Below are 16,408 nucleotides of genomic sequence, written 5' to 3' on the forward strand. Positions count from 1 at the left end.
AAACCCCCAAGATTATGGCAACCAGACATTGATAACTGGCAAATAGAAGGAGAAAACATGGAGGCAGTGACAAACTTTATATTTCTAGGCGTGAAGGTGACTGCAAATGCAGACTGCAGCCAGGAAATCAGAAGACGTCTATTTCTTGGGAGGAGAGCAATGACCAACCTCGATAAAATAGTGAAGAGTAAAGACATCACACTGGCAACAAAGGTCCACATAGTTAAAGCAATGGTATTCTCCATAGTAACCTATGGATGCGAGAGCTGGACCATAAGGAAGGCTGAGCGAAGGAAGATAGACGCTTTTGAGTTGTGATGTTGGAGGAAAATTCTGAGAGTGCCTTGGACCACAAGAAGATCCAACCAGTCCATCCTCCAGGAAATAATGCCCGGCTGCTCACTGGAGGGAAGGATATTAGAGGCAAAGATGAAGTACTTTGGCCACATAATGAGAAGACATGAAAGCTTGGAGAAGACAATAAGGACAATGTGGTGGAGGCTCCTTCTTTGGAGGCTTTTAAGCAAAGACTGAATGGCCATCTGTTGGGGGTGCTTTGAATGCGATTTTCCTGCTTCTTGGCAGGGGGTTGGACTAGATAGCCCACGAGGTCTCTTCCAACTCTATGATTCTGTAATGCTGGGGAAAATGGAAGGAAAAAGGAAGAGAGGCCGACCAAGGGCAAGATAGATAAATGTTATCTTTGAAGTGACTGGGTTGACCTTGAAGGAGCTGGGGGTGGCGAGAGCCAACAGGGAGCTCTGCTGTGGGCTGGTCCATGAAGTCACGAAGAGTCGGAAAAGATTGAATGAATAAACAAAAAAGAAATACTTATGTATTGATTGATCTTATGTTGAGGGTAGGTTTGGGGGTCATTATTATGGATGTTGATATGGCCCATGGTTTCCCACCCAGGAATGCAAAATGCCAGAAGTGGCACCAAGGAAAGGTAATAGAGGAGGTTGGTGTATCTTTGAGGTTCGAATGGGATACAGTTCTTGCCTTTTGCCATTCTGCTTGGAGAAGGGGATGTTATTTTTAAATAGTCGAGGTATAGTACTTACATTGGCCCATGGATAAATTGACCCAGACTTTGGGGAGTCAATATTTTGACTAACATTTCTAGATGTATTCATGAGAATTTACACTCGTGAAGATTAAAAGTCATGCAAACCTCTTCAGGAGCACATTATAAGCAGATGCAAAATTCTTTGCTACATTATTTTTTGTGTGTTGCCATTGTTTTGGCAACAGAAGCTCACTCAGAAGCTATGTGATTTTAAGAGAACATTTGGAAAAATGATTGTTTATTGCACCTTGAGGCAGAAGAAAAAAATATTTCAGAGGCACACATATTTCTTCTACTATATTGTACTGAATCAGTGTTACCAAGAGTTAGAATTTTTTTATGGAGAGTTTATAGACTTTACAGAGAGACTAGAAATATTTTGTGGTTTCAGTAAACCCCCTTTTCCTGGAGTCAGAGATTTTGTAAGATTTATTCTTCACCTAAGACTTTGCCCATCACGGATATAGGCACTTTACAGCTTCAGACATGAGGCAATGAAAGAACACCCAAAAAGATCCATCTGTTTTTCACATTTCTTGTAAATTAAATAAACACATGTTTGACCAATTACAAATTAACCATTGCATGTATTTTCGTTGATCATTTCCCAGTATGCATTTTCACATATATGTCAGAAAAAATAAAGAGGGGATAATCTATGAGAGAAACAGAGAGTTCCTGACCCGGAATTTGTTAAAGCAACTGTAAAATCCACTAATAATATATGAAATGTGATAGCAACAATGCAGTAGCTTTCCACCCTTGATCTTCCAGATGTTTTTAACTCCCCAAAACCCCATTTAGGGATCATGGATTCTGGGAACTGAAGTCCAAAACATCTGGAGGAATAAAGGTTTGGAAACAGAGTGGAAACTGCAGTCAAGAAATCAGAAGAAGACTAGGAACTGGAAGGGCAACTATGAAGCAACTAGGCAAGATCATGAAGTGTAAAGATATATCCCTGAATACCATAGGACGGCGGATGCTAACATCTTCCATTTTTCTCTGTAGGGTTGTGAAAGCTGGACTTGTTGATTTGTGCTGCTGGAGAATAGTTCTGCAAATAGCATGGAGTGCTAAGACAATCATGCAAGTGACCTCAGAACAAATCAGGATTGAACTCTCCCTAAAAGCCAAGATAACTAAACTGAGACTGTGCATATCATAAGAAGATATGACTCACTGGAAAGAATGATAATGATTGAGAAGGTAAAGGGCAGTAGGAAAAAAAGGAAGACCGTATTACAGATGACTAAACTAATACGGGAAGCTATGCCTTTGAGTATGGAGGACCTAAGCAGGATGGTGAGAGTAAGGGTAACTTGGAGGTTGGTCTCTCATTCATAGGGTCACCCTATGTCAAAGTTGATTTCAAGGTAGTTAACAACAAGCAGGACAACTAGCACAGTAACAGGATATCACAGAAGTAGAAAAGTATTTTGGTTAAGTAGCAAAAATGTAAATGTCTTTTTAAAATAAATAAATAACAGCATTAAAGTAATAAGCTAGAAAATATGTAACAGCCACAACTAGGAGTAAGAGTCTCAGAAACAGCACTACAGCAATACAGTGTCTGTGAAACCCTGCATGATTGGCAGGGCGGAATTAATAGAAAAAGGAAATATTCCACTTTCCTCATCTTCCCAGGTCCAAATTCTGATTGGGGAAAGCCGGTAGAGACACCATGCTGAGATAAGCTGGAAGGGGATTTATTGTTGCTGTGTGACATCAGGCCATTCCTGACTTATGAAGACCCTATTATGGTTTTTTAGGGGGTTGATAGTGTGTGATTCGCTACAGGTCGCCCATTAGATTTCCATGGCTGACCAGGGATTCAAGCCCTGTTTTCCAGAGTCATAATCCAATGCTCAAACCACTATGGCATCAAATCTAGTCCTTATCCACATGAGGCTGAAGCTTCCTCAAGGAATTTGAAGTCTTTTGAATGCTGTCTTAGGACCACAGATAGCAGTGTAATGGATCTTTCAAATACACATTGTAATTTACCAAACAACTGACTAAAAAGAGATTTAGAAAATTCCATTATGGAGCTTATTTCACATCTTGGGTTCCTCAAGGTTGAAGGCTCTGTCCCTGCTATCCAGCTGTCTGGCCTCTCAGTGGACAAACACTTTGAGCAGGGCAGAGCAAGTGAATATCTTGGTAAAAAGACAGGCTCATATCAGAGAAGGAAAACCTTTAGTTAGCAGCTGTTTAAGCAACTTGACTATTGCATTGTTGAAAACACTGATAGTATTGAGTATGAGCAGAAGGTTATTAGGGAGGAATGTCCCTAAAAATAACTAGCATTGTGTCATTTTCTTAAGCTATCTGACATAAAATCTGACAACTTTTGAACATATTTTGACTGCTTTGTATGATTCAATCAGCTTTTGTATATTTTTGGTAGAGATAAGGAGCTGCGTGCTTCACAGGTTTAGGATCACTAGAAGAATTTTTTTTGCAAAATATCAATCTGTTTTTTCAGTATATGCAATTTCAAAGATTTTCATACAAATCTTATCTTTAATTATTATTTTAATATGCAGATTTTCACATCAGTCACTAAAGTACACCTTTAAAAGTAGTGTATATCCTAAAGAGAAAAGGCTACGGTCTCTAGGGGGCTTTCCTCCTTTGTTTTAAATATTCATATGCATGATGGAAAAAATGATGTCAAAAATATCCAATCTGTGTTCTGAAGTTTGCTACCTTAGCTAAGCAGTAAAGAATGCCTCTGCTAAAATCATCTCTCTCTTCCACCCCTCTGCATATTCCCCCTACTGAAGCCACTATAGTTGAGAATAGAATCACAGAATGATAAAGTTGGAAGAAACCCCAAAGGCCATCTAGTCCATACCCATTTGCCATGCAGGAACACACAATCCTAACACTCTTGAGGGGATGGGGGTATGTAACCAAGGTCCAAAACATCCGAAAATCCAAACAGTCTGTACCCTTGATTCAGCATGTGACAGCAGCACAAAAACATTGGTAGAATGTGTATGTCTTGGTTTACCTGCTCGTGGTTTTTAGCACGATCCACAAACTTTGGGGACTTTTTCATACGAAGCAGGCAAATCAGCATTTAAAATGGACCTCTTATACAACACATCCCAGTGTACTGGTTTATTGCCACTGCTTCCAGGATTCTCCTTCACGTAACTATTGAAGGCTCTTTTCTGCACTGTTTCTGCACCTTGGTGCAATGGGTCCCTTCTGTTTCTGTGCCAACAGTAAAACGATGTAAATGCATTGGATTCTCTACCCTTCTCCTCCTTCCCCTTTGCTATTCTCTATCTGATGGTTTTCCTTCTATTTTATATTTTTATTTATATTTGCCTTTTTATTTGTTTTTAAATGCTGGAATTATGCAAATAATAATAATAATAATAATAATAATAATAATAATAATAATAATAATAATAAGCTTGAAGGTTGGATTATGCGGGTGTGTGGAAATATGCTCACAAAACCATGGAATGGCAAATGGACACTATACAAATGAAGAGAAGGCAAAATTGAAGGCACTCTATGTTTTATGTCTCCACTATCTAAGCTAATGCAAACATAGTAGAATAGTGACGGGTGTGATAAAGTCCAAGAAGATGAAAACAAAAATCTATCACTTATGGCACTTTCTCTTGTTGTTGTTGTTGCGCCCCTTCATGTTGACTCCACTTATAACAACCCTATCCAAGGGTGTTTGTGGCAAGATTTCTTCAGATGAGCTTTGCCATGATTTCATCCTACGAATGGAGGGAAAGCAGATGTTACTGTCTTACTTTGTTCCCTACCATCTTTCCCCGTCTTTGTGATGACTCATGGGCCATGTAGTCCCGTTCATGGGCCATGTAGTCCCGTTCCTAGTGCTGTTGTGAATGATGAAGAGGAAAACTTGGGTTTTCCACCATTTCAGCCAGAAAAGGAACTATCCCAGCCAGAAATTGAGCCTTTGCACCTGCAGGAGGCTTGTCTTCCAGAAATCTGCCAAACAAGCCCTGAGTCGAGTTCTCCCCCTTTTTCGCGCCGTAATTATTATCTCCAGCAAAAAGGAGTGCAACAAGCTAATCGCAGGAGTTTGAGAATTGCAGCAAAGCATTCAGATGATTAAGCCTGCTGCCATGAGAAAATTTAGGGAGTCATACATCTGGACACAGAGATTGACTTTCGTTTCTGATTCCCCAGAGAAGTGTTCTCTGGTGGGAAAACGAGGCCTATTTAGGTTCCTTGCTCCCGAAGGAATCTTGCGGAGTCAATTCGTCAGCTACCGGAGCAGCGTGTGTGGACAGCTACTCCTGCTTCCAAGCCTTTGTTCCTGTTCCAAGCCTTCGTTCTCAGCCTTGTTTTCTCCCCGGATCTTGCCTTGTTTCCCGGACCTCGCCAAGTAATTACCACGGATCTTGTTCTTGCTCCTCGTTTCCTTGTTGCCTTGAATCAAGCTTTGTGTGCCAAGAATCAAGTTATTTCCTAGCCTTGCTCAAGTTCATGGACTAAAGGACCTTGTCATCTCCCCTCACTTGCTTGGCAAGTGAGTGTTTCGGTTATTGGATTACAACTTTGGACCTTAATATTTCATATTGGACATTGCTTTTTTGGACTAATTTTGACCTTTCCTGAAAGGTCTACTTCTGGACTATTTCCTATACTTGTTTTTATTAACTTTATATATTTCCTTAATAAAGATATTAGATAGAATCTGGCCTCTGTGTATGGTTATTGGTGCTCTGCAGCCTGGGTCGTGACAGTCTTCTGGGGTGGCCAGCCATCCCACATCCTTTCTCCATCTTCTGCCCCTCGTTCCCTGTTTTAAGCCATTTGGATTCGGGTAACACCTGACTCTTTAAGACAGACTTTTGCCTCTGTTTCCATGTGCTGCGGAAACAGAGCCCCACGGAGTCCAGTTGGAAGCACATGGAAATGGAGCCGAATGTCCATCTGATGAGGTCCTTAGAGTGCATGGCTTGCCCAAGGTCACCCAGTGGGTTTTCATAGCTGAGTGGGGATTTGAACCCTGATCTTTCAGAATCCTGGTTGTCTCTCTTCTTCTTATATGAATCCTGTGCATTGTGGATGCTTTTCTGGCCCCGCAAGCTGTTTTTGGAGCCCCCATCACATAGACACACATGGAATTACAATCACACATACTTCCAATGGTCAGATGCAGTGGAGACAGTATCATATGTCATGATTTTAATAATGCTGTATACATGTAGAAGTTATACTTAAACTCCAATCTCTTTCTATTTGTGAAGAGTGGGCTTATTTCACCCTTAAATAACATATTCAAACATTTTCTGTGAAAACCACTAGGTCTTTTGTGTGGCATTATGGACAAATTATAAAACCTGCCTTGATCAATGAGTCATTTCTCTCAGCTTGGAATATGGACAAGATACTGACATTTTCTTAAATAAAATCAACTGTAGCAGGCATTTTTTTCTCTATGGCAAACATGCAGGCTTCTGTGAGTTTATGGTATTAAAAAAGAGGAAAGGGAAATATTTTTAGAGCTGAAACTCACACAGATGTCTGAATGACCTAATAGTTGTATGTGGTTAAAAATAATAGAATTAAGAAGCTGAAGTATATCACAGAAGAATATATTTCATATATATCTATCCAGCAATTGCATTGGGAGGATGGTGACAGAGGGCTGGAGAAACATATAATTTTGGAATTGGATATCACAGAAGAATATATTTCATATACAGTATATGATAATGCAATACAACTTTGAGTTGGAAAAAGGATGAGATTCTGATTTAGCCAATTTTGCTGTTGTGGTGTGTGTCTGCCTATAGCAGGCAAGGTAAATGGCAGATACCTCTAGAGTTTCTTACTATTCATGCATAAACAACAAAAGAGAGAGTAGAGGGAAAGTCAGATAAACCTGTCTCACCAGCTCCACCTAACCTGATCCATAAATCTGGCCATCAGAATGGAAATCATAAGAAAAGTCGAGACTGCTAATGGAAAAAAAAAAACTTCTTCCTGCATGCAATCTGGAACAACTCTTCCAGCGTTCTCTAGAAGGTTCAAAATGTGTCTGTTTACTTGGGCGAGGGTTATCTGACCTGGTTGTTTCATTTCATATGTGCATATTGTTAGTTCTGGATAAAGAGTTTGGTTAAATCTATTGAACTTCTCTTCTTCGTTCATGGTGTAGAAACCTCCCCACAAAGTTTTCCATGTTATTTCTGCCCCTGACATCAAATATTGTGTGAAAGAAGTAATGCTGAAGAACACATCCGCCCCGCGTGCCTTCCCTTTTGCCAGCAATTGACCACGCGACAGCACGGCCGTGTGAAAAGATCCAAAGTTCTATAGGTAATGAATGGCAATACAACTGAGTAATGTATGGCAAGCAATGTCTTGATCACTCACATCACTATAGATCTTATGGGCCATTTCTTTTATCAGGCATGTCAGAAGGACTGTTATCGTCTGCCTCTGTAAATTCACTGAAAGACATAAAAACTGCCACAAAGCAGATCTCATAAAAGATAGGAGTATGACAGCAGAAGCATTGGAATGCAACTCTCTGGCAACAACAGTGGTTGAATTCTCTGTAATAACTAAATGAACAAATGATGTCAATTCCAGACAAACCAACAAATGTGGAAGCCCTCTAATATCTAACACATGAACTCTATTAAACCAGCCACAGCTCTATTTCTCATCAAAAATAAAGACTATAAGCCAGATCTTATGAAAACAGCTTTCCAGTTAGCACAGAAAAGGAATACCTCACTTATCCTGTAACGAGTCCTCAAGATTTTCCAGTCTGCATACAGGAAACAAATACAGATTTTTCCAAACAGGTAAACAGTTATTTATGGGGCTAGAACACAATATATGAGCAATCATACAATGTTTTAGATTATCTTCTTTCAATAGGAGGACTGGATATAGGATGGATATAGAAGTGTGTACTGTTTTCCTTCTTTCAAATTTGCAGAGGCTGCCAAATTAACCTGAACATGCAAGCACTGCTTCCCCTTGCTCTTGTTCAGAAATAATACAAGAAGCCTAATGCCCTGAAGAAGGGGAGACCCCAATCCGGTGCTCTAGGCTTCCTCAAGTGACCATGTATCCTTCCCCAATACATCATCATTTGGTGTTATCCAGATAATCCACACTCACATCTAAAAGTTTAAACGTCCAATTCACCATGGAAAAAGAAAAGGAAGGAAAACTGCCATTTCTAGGTGTTCTAATAATCCGCAAACCCAATCAGCAATTGGGCCACACAGTTTACAGAAAATCTACATGCACAGATAGATACCTTCATAGAAACTCCAATCATCACCCAAGTCAAAAAAGCACAATCAAAGCCCTAGCAAACCGTACACAAAGAATTTGCGAACCTCACCTCCTCCAAGGTGAACTAAACCACCTAAACTGGGCTCTACAGGCCAATGGATACTCCACAAACATCAGAAGAGCTGTAAGGCCAAGGACAAGCCATGAGAGTAAAGACAAAAATCCACCCAGAGGCAAACTGATGAAGAAATACAACCTACAAACCATCTACAGACCCACTAAGAAAATCCAACAAATGCTACGTTCAGCAAGAGGGATCCTCTTACCTCTGCAGGAGTCTACCGTATACCATGCAGCTATGGACAAGTCTACATAGGGACCACCAAACGCAGTGCCAAAACACGAGTCAGAGAACATGAAAGGCACTGCAGACTAACTCAACCAGAGGAATCAGCCATAGCAGAGCGCTTGATGAACCAACCTGGACACAGCATATTATTTGAGAACACAGAAATGCTTGACTACTCCAACAACTATCATGTTAGACTACACAGAGAAGCCATTGAAATCCACAGGCATATGGACAACTTCAACAGAAAGGAGGAAACCATGAAAATGAACAAAATCTGGCTACCAGTATTAAAAAAAACTCCAAAATCAGAACAGTAAATAAGGAGCAGCACTCTGAAAACAAAAGAATTCCAGACATGAATCAATCAGGGATGGCTAACGACTCTGAACAAACGATTCCCCCAGGCCAGGAGGTGAAGCTGGGAAGCCCATTTAATGCTAATTGAGATGATTAATTACAACATTCACACTGGCCTCCAACAGACAAGAGTTTTTTTCCCCCACCCAGGATCTTCCAAAGATATATAAACCTTCCTTGCTTAGTTTCTCCATATACCTCACAACCTCTGAGGATGCTTGTCATAGATGTGGGTGAAACGTCACGAGAGAATACTTCTGGAACATGGCCATACTGCCTGGAAAACACACAACAACCCTGTGATCCCAGCCATGAAAGCTTTCAACAACACAGTTTAAACTTTCTCTTCCAAGAGTTACTTGTTAGAAATATACAGTATGCAGGTATTTTAAGTCCCACCATTTTCTTTGAATGTACCCACCACTAGGATGAGGACTCCAGTTGCTTATCTGGAAGCCAGTTTGGCTGTCAGGATAACAATGATTCTACATCCTTCAGTTAGAAGGTTTAAGTCAAAGCTTTTCTTTCAAGTGTCAAGATGCATCAGGATACTCCAACAATCACAGTACAAAACTGGAACTTAAGGGTCCTTACTTAACATATTGTTAATAGCACTACAATTGCACTTTAACTGTCACGGGTACCTCTTATAAAATTCTTGAGTTTGCAATTTGGTAAGCACTAGACCTCCCTTGCTTAATACAGGGTATTTGAAAAAGAATTCCCTATTCACCATTTAATTTAAATGGTGAACAGGGAGTTCTTTTTCAAACACCCTGTTTTCTAAATACGACTCCCTTAACTACAAACCTCAGTAGTTCATGTTACAGTGGAATCATGCCACTACAATGGTTTAGTTGGAGTTCTCGGTGGCGCAGTGGGTTAATCCCTTGTGCCGGCAGAACTGCTGACTTAAAGGTTGGGTTGCTGACCTGAAGGTTGCCTGTTCAAATCCAACCCGGGGAGAGCGCAGATGAGCTCCCTCTATCAGCTCCAGCTCCATGCGGGGACATGACAGAAGCCTCCCACAAGGATGGTAAAACATCAAACATCAGGGTGTCCCCTGGGCAATGTCCTTGCAGCCAGCCAATTCTCTCACACCAGGAGTGACTTGTAGTTTCTCAAGTTGCTCCTGACACGAAAAAAAATGTTTAGTGTGAAAGGGGACTAAAAGGAAAGGTGTGAAACGCAGACCATCTCAATTTTCAGAATACAGTATAATCTCACTTTGAGATAGTAAAGTTTTATTTAAGAAAAACAAGAACAAGTTACTATTGTATTCCTTTGATTCCAAGATGCCACTGATGGTAAGACATGTGCTAATTTCAGCACCAACAGCAGGAAAAAACCACTATTTATATATAATATCTGTGAATCTAAGATGTATCCCATTTTAGATGGGGGGCCGGGGGGGGGGGGAGTGTGTCTTAGAATTGAAAAAATAAGGTATACCCAAATTAATGTCAGAATCAACAGGTATCATTAGCATCAAAAATCTATAGCTTGAACCATTCAAATATTTCACATGCTATTTCTCCTGTTCTGCCTCCATGCTTAATTAAATGAACTGGAAGGACTCATAGCACGAAGGACAGATTGGAGACTGTAGTTGTGAAACAAAATATTTTATTAATAGACAAAATTGATCTTTTTTCCTCTTGATGCCACTATGAAGTCTCTTGTGAGGAAAGAAATCTTTGAGTCTATGCAGTTCTGGATAGATATTGCCACAGAGTATAAAGTCTTGTTATGACTGGATTCTTTGTAACTTTGAGATGACTTCAATGCAGTGTTGTTGACATGGCTTTCTCTATTGCTGTAGTCTATGGCTTTTTAATCTAATTTGGGTACAGTTCCAACGTGACGTGAATTTCTGTGATCCTTTTACTTCCTACACTTCCTTCCAGTGCTTCACCAACTGACAAATTCTAACTGACAAAAATAACTGCCATTTCAGGCTGGCAGGAGCCAAGGCTAAGCTCCGCCCCTTTGGAACCTTAAAGAGACAGGGCAGCAGGTAATGTTTTGCCTGCTCGTGGCATGACACTCCCCACCTAAAACTTATCAATAAGTTTTACCCCCTTATTAATAACAAATAACTAATACAAACTATCAACTAATCTAAAACAAACTATAACTGTTCTAACTCGTAGATTCATCATCCCTTGGACTTTCTCTGGTGTTTCATCCTTCAGCTCTCCTACAATCTCTGCAGATTGATCTGGATGAAATGGCGGGATGAAGTATGTGGTTGGCCTTCCAAAGTCCAACACTTTGATGACCTTGTGATCCTCCTTCATGTGGACTAAATCCTCTTCGGTCAAAGCTTACCTTTAATTCTGGAACATGGAAAACAAACCTGTCCTCTGCGACGCTGCAACACCCGTTCAGGCTCCCCTGGACTGGTACAAGCTCTTGTCTCAACTCCAACACCTTCGCTCTCTGCTGGGCACTCTTTCGAAAGCTCCGCTGATCCTGGCACTGCTGCTTCACTCCATTTAGCTGTTGCTGCAGTTTGGTTACAACTGCTGCTATCTTCTTTAGCTTCTCTTCAGAATATGAAGGCTTTATTTGAAGATCAGCAACCTGCTGTTCTTTGACCAATAGCCTTTTACTAGATAATTGTTTCTGCTCTTTTAGCTGACCATGAGCTTCTTCAAGTTGATACTTTGTCTCCGAAGGTTTTTGAAGTTCTTGCTCATATACAGCAACTTCTCGGGGTTCTTTGGCAAGTTCAGCTCTTAATCGATTGGTGGTAGCCTGTGAGGTCATATATTCTGCTTGCAAATGATTACACATATCTGAGACATCAGAGTGGAAGTTTGTATGACTCACTATCATTTGTGATAATGCAGGATCACTTCCAGTGTTCTTGTGGCCATCTATATTATGCTCACTGTCCTTTTGAAGTTGTACTTGGCTATGATTTAGACAATTAAAAGTCTCTTTGTGATCAGTCATCCATTCTTCTTTGGTAACCTTTGCTGGTAGGGCGAAAATGTCGACACCAACATTGGTGGGTGGTTGCACTATTGGAGATATCATTGCAGCATCTATAGCTTGCTGTACAGACTCTTGAGCTTCCAGATGGTCAAAAGGTATATCTGATTCTACCCTCTGAGTTGAGGAATTGGTTTGAAATGCAGTCTGCGATGTGGACATATCTTCAATTTCATCTTCTTTTATGACAGACTTTGAAGCACTAGGCTGCTCTGAACTTCTATTATCAGTATGATTGTTTTCTTCATATTTGATAATATATGACTTGCCTGCTGGTTCTGGGGCGCTAACACTGTTTGCATGTGAGAGGAAACCTACAAGAAGTTCCTTCTGTTGATTATTTTCTTTGGACAAAACTATTAGGTTGTCATGATCTGTAGTCCTAACTACTGAAGATTCTAAACTCTCGGTGTTTTGGAAACGTATTTGGATGTGATTCAAACAATCTAACATCTGTGTAGGACGTCCATTTGGCATGAAGCCTGTGCAAAAGGTTCGAGCATGAGAAGGCAACCTTTTGCGGTTTAAACATACTGGACCTAGGATAGTCCAGCCTATCTCTAGTTCTTGAGCTATTGGTGCTCCTGGTCGACCTTTTATTTGCTTTTTAACTGAAAACAAGTCTGGACAGTCTATACCAATAAGCAAAAGAATCTTTGCGCCAGGGTCGAACCTTGGTAACTTATGTGCCATGGATCTTAGGTGTGCATGACTCATAGCTATTTCTCTCGTAGGAATTTGTCTTTCATCTTTAGGTATATTTTGACATTCTACGAACGCTGGTAACCTAAATTGTTTCATGCCATCAATAGTTTGGAGGACGAATCCAGATGCTACTCTCCCCACCATGACCTGATCTCCACCACAAGTAGTCATAACGTATTCTACCTCTTTTGATTGAATTTGAAAGATGTTAAAGAATTCAGGTGTTGCTAGGGAGGTGTCACTTTGAGAATCTAAGGCAACGTACATGCGTTTAACTTGATCTGGAGAGTTTTCAGGGTAGACATCTACCAAGCAAATAGGATGACATGTTCGTTCTTTTCCTGCTTCTCCACACAAAGCTGTGCAAGTTGATGTTGCTATCTTAATCTCCTTAGGTTGTGGTGTTTCCACAAGAATACATTCTGACTTTTCAGAGTTCTTTTCTTTCTGATGAGGTGTTGTTTCGCGATGTAGTGCAGAGCAGTGTTTTTCACTAAAGCATTCTTGACATTTCACTTTTCTCCTGCACTCCTTGGCTATGTGGTTTCTAAAAGTACCACATTTAAAACAAAGTCTTTGATCTCTGGCAAAGGTTAAACGCTCTTCATAAGGTTTGCTCCTGAATTCTTTGCAGTTATTCAGATCATGTGCTATTTGGTGTACTGGACATATTACTCCTGCTGATGTCTTTGTGTGATGTTCAACTGATTTGACCTTGGTTTCAGTTTTTCTAACTGTGACTTGTGGTTTGCTTTTGGTTTCTATGAAATGTTTCCTATCCTTTTTATTACTTTGATATAAAAGAGGGAACCCCGTTTGCAAATCATTCTTCTCTCTAGCTGATCTTAAGAGAAACTTCACTAAATGTGTAAATGGTGGGTATTTCCGTTGATGAGTTTCTTTATAAGAGAAAACTTCCCGGCCCCATACCTCCTTCAGTGAGAAAGGCAGTTTATCAATAATCTCTTGTTGTGTTAAATATTGATCTAAACATGCAAGCCCTGGTAAATCTGGATTTCCCTTAGCTGCCTCCAATTCTTCAAGCAAATCTGCATAATCCCATAATTTCTCATATTCCCCTTTTGTAAATGCAGGAAACGATTTAAGCTTTTGCAGAAGCAACGTTTCTATCTGTGCAGATGATCCATAACGTTCATTGAGACGGTCCCACACTCGATTTAAGGCTGCATGTGGGTTATTTATGTTTGCTGCATAAATTCTCTTCACCTGTATGGAAGAAGCAGGTCCCAACCAAGCGATCAATAAATTTAACTCTTCCTCTACAGGCAATTTTAGTTGCTTGAGAGCTGACTGAAATGTATTCTTCCACAACATATAATCCTCTGGCTTATCAGAGAATTTCTGAATGCCTCTGTCTGCTAAGTCCCTTCTTGGGTTTCTGTAGGAGGTGTAATTTAAAATATCAAGTGGGACTGAGGACTGTTGCAAAGTTGGTTCAGAGTTAGTTTGGATCTGGGGGTTTTCTGGAACCCAACTAGCTGCTTTGGGATTGAGACTGAATGCAGTTGTTGGCATTGTGTAGTTTGACTGTATTGAGTCCTGTGTGTCTACTGGAAAACTGTGCTCTAACTTGGTTTGAGATATATCATGCAATGGAACTGCTGCTTGACTTGCTACTTCTGCATACGGCAAATAATGTTCTTTGGGTGCAGAAACCTCTATAATTTCTGGTTGTGATACAAAAGAATTATTTGCTACTGCACTTTCTCTTGTTAGCACAGGAGGGGCTGCAATATTGATAATTTGGGTATTTAAATAAGAATCCACTTTTGTGACAGGATCTTCTGTTGTAACATCTGGAGGGAATGTATTTCCTAAGAGACCTTGCTCTAGGACTGAGGCCTTTACTTGTAACACCTCAGCCTTTGCAACCTGTGCTAACGTTGCTAGAGCAGCTTCAGTTTTAACTTGACGGGCCTTATTTTCTGCATCCATACCTGCTTGCTTGGCGGCAGCTGCGGCATCCAGTTCTGCCTTCTCTGCAACAATTTGCTGTCTTTTCTTAAGAAACTCTATTTGTTTTACTGCGGCAGCTGCCTCGGCCCTAGCCTTTATGACCAGACTAAGGGATTGGCCAGAAGAACCACTATGAACAGAAGTCCCTCTTGTTCTTTCTGTTCTATGGGATGTGTGAGATGATCTTGATTTGCCTGCTAATGTACACACAGACCTGTTTGACTTTGTATCTGTGTCTTTACTAAACATGTGTTGCACTTGTTCTTCATCAACAGTTTCCATAAGGGAGGCAGGATCTTCTTCTGCCTGACCTTCTGATATTTTGTTAGATAAATCATTCATGATAGTATCAAATTCTAGTTCCCTTCTCTCTCTCTCTGACATTTCTTCCTTATTTATTAAAGATTCTGAAGTTTTCATATGCTCAAGCAAAGAGATTATATTATCTGAATATGTTATCCATTCACAGTATTGATGTTGTAATCTTTCCTTACAATCTAATATTTCTTTCTGCTGCCTGAAGCGATGGCTTGCTTGACTCATATCTAAAATTCTCTGCCATGACTTCTGATATTTAGGTTTCAAGGAATCTAGTTTATCTTGCCAGAAGGACAACATTTTTGAGGTAGGTTTAGATATCCTGCTCTTTTGTGAGGAAGAAGCAGACATCTTTAAGTCTTCTGAAGTTTGTGTCACTTTATATTAGACTGAATTGCTTTTGGACAGAAAGGACTGAATAGCCTATTCTCCGTTACTTTGGAATGTAGGTCTTTTATTCTCCTGTTGCTGTCCGTTACTAATAGTCCCTTAAATAAAGTGATCACTAACTTTTAAGATTCTCAGTCCTTTTACTGAGACTTAAAGCTTTTTAGACTTAAAAATAACTATTGTGGTCCTGAAAGCCACATTTTCCTCCGAAAGGGCTTCCCTCAGGTTCCTTCAAAATGGCGCTGCCCTCTATGACTGCACTCTCTCTACAGTCAAAATGGCTGCTTAACTCCTTCTTCTTCTGAGGTAGTTTTCACTTCTCCTCAGGAAGGTCAAAAGAAAGAAATCAACTGCTACTTGGGAAGCTTAAAGAAAATACACTTTTACTGGGGAAGCTCAAAGGAAAATAAATTCACTTTTATTCAGGAAGCTTGAAGGAAAGAAATTCACTTTTACTTGGGAAGGTCAAAGGAAAGAAATTCACTTTTACTTGGGAAGGTCAAAGGAAAGAAATTCACTTTAAGAAATTCACTTTAAGAAATTCACTGTTCTGCCTCCATGCTTAATTAAATGAACTGGAAGGACTCATAGCACGAAGGACAGATTGGAGACTGTAGTTGTGAAACAAAATATTTTATTAATAGACAAAATTGATCTTTTTTCCTCTTGATGCCACTATGAAGTCTCTTGTGAGGAAAGAAATCTTTGAGTCTATGCAGTTCTGGATAGATATTGCCACAGAGTATAAAGTCTTGTTATGACTGGATTCTTTGTAACTTTGAGATGACTTCAATGCAGTGTTGTTGACATGGCTTTCTCTATTGCTGTAGTCTATGGCTTTTTAATCTAATTTGGGTACAGTTCCAACGTGACGTGAATTTCTGTGATCCTTTTACTTCCTACACTTCCTTCCAGTGCTTCACCAACTGACAAATTCTAACTGACAAAAATAACTGCCATTTCAGGCTGGCAGG

The sequence above is a fragment of the Anolis carolinensis genome, chromosome 2, assembly GCF_035594765.1.
Source record: "Anolis carolinensis isolate JA03-04 chromosome 2, rAnoCar3.1.pri, whole genome shotgun sequence".
Taxonomy (NCBI): Eukaryota; Metazoa; Chordata; class Lepidosauria; order Squamata; family Dactyloidae; genus Anolis; species Anolis carolinensis.